The sequence below is a fragment of the Oncorhynchus mykiss genome, chromosome 15 (genome assembly GCF_013265735.2).
Source record: "Oncorhynchus mykiss isolate Arlee chromosome 15, USDA_OmykA_1.1, whole genome shotgun sequence".
NCBI lineage: Eukaryota > Metazoa > Chordata > Actinopteri > Salmoniformes > Salmonidae > Oncorhynchus > Oncorhynchus mykiss.
In genome coordinates, this window is record NC_048579.1 from 21,046,565 (window position 1) to 21,047,108 (window position 544).

The following is a 544-nucleotide window of genomic DNA, read 5'->3' on the forward strand; positions in this document are numbered from 1 at the left end:
CAGCCCCTCTGTGTATTGCTTGATTCTATTATGAACAGGTATGAAATCGACTATTATTTAACAAAATTAACACGGGTTTTCATTGAATATACTGATAACTTACCTCACAGAGAATCATGACAATAGACAAATATCTCTCACTTTTTCATCTGGGGGTGCTTCTGAGCCAAATTGGGTCCCCTAAATGAACAGATATATTGTTCAGAAAATACCTATATAGACAGAGAATGAAACACCTACCCACAACCATGAGCAATATCATATTTTGTTGGCACAAAAGTAAGGATTTGTGTGGTTTAATAAGAAATTGATTATTATTAGATCATATAATGGTGGAGGTGTTGCTGTTTATATTCAGAACCACATTCCTGTAAAGACTAGACTAGAGAGGATCTCTTGTTAAATACGGTTGAAGTAATATGGCTACTGGTTCATCTGCCTCACCTAAAGCCCATTCCTGTGGGAAGCGGCTATAGACCACTAAGTGCTAACAGTCAGTATCTGGATAACATGTGTGAAATGCTTGATAATGTATGTGATATCA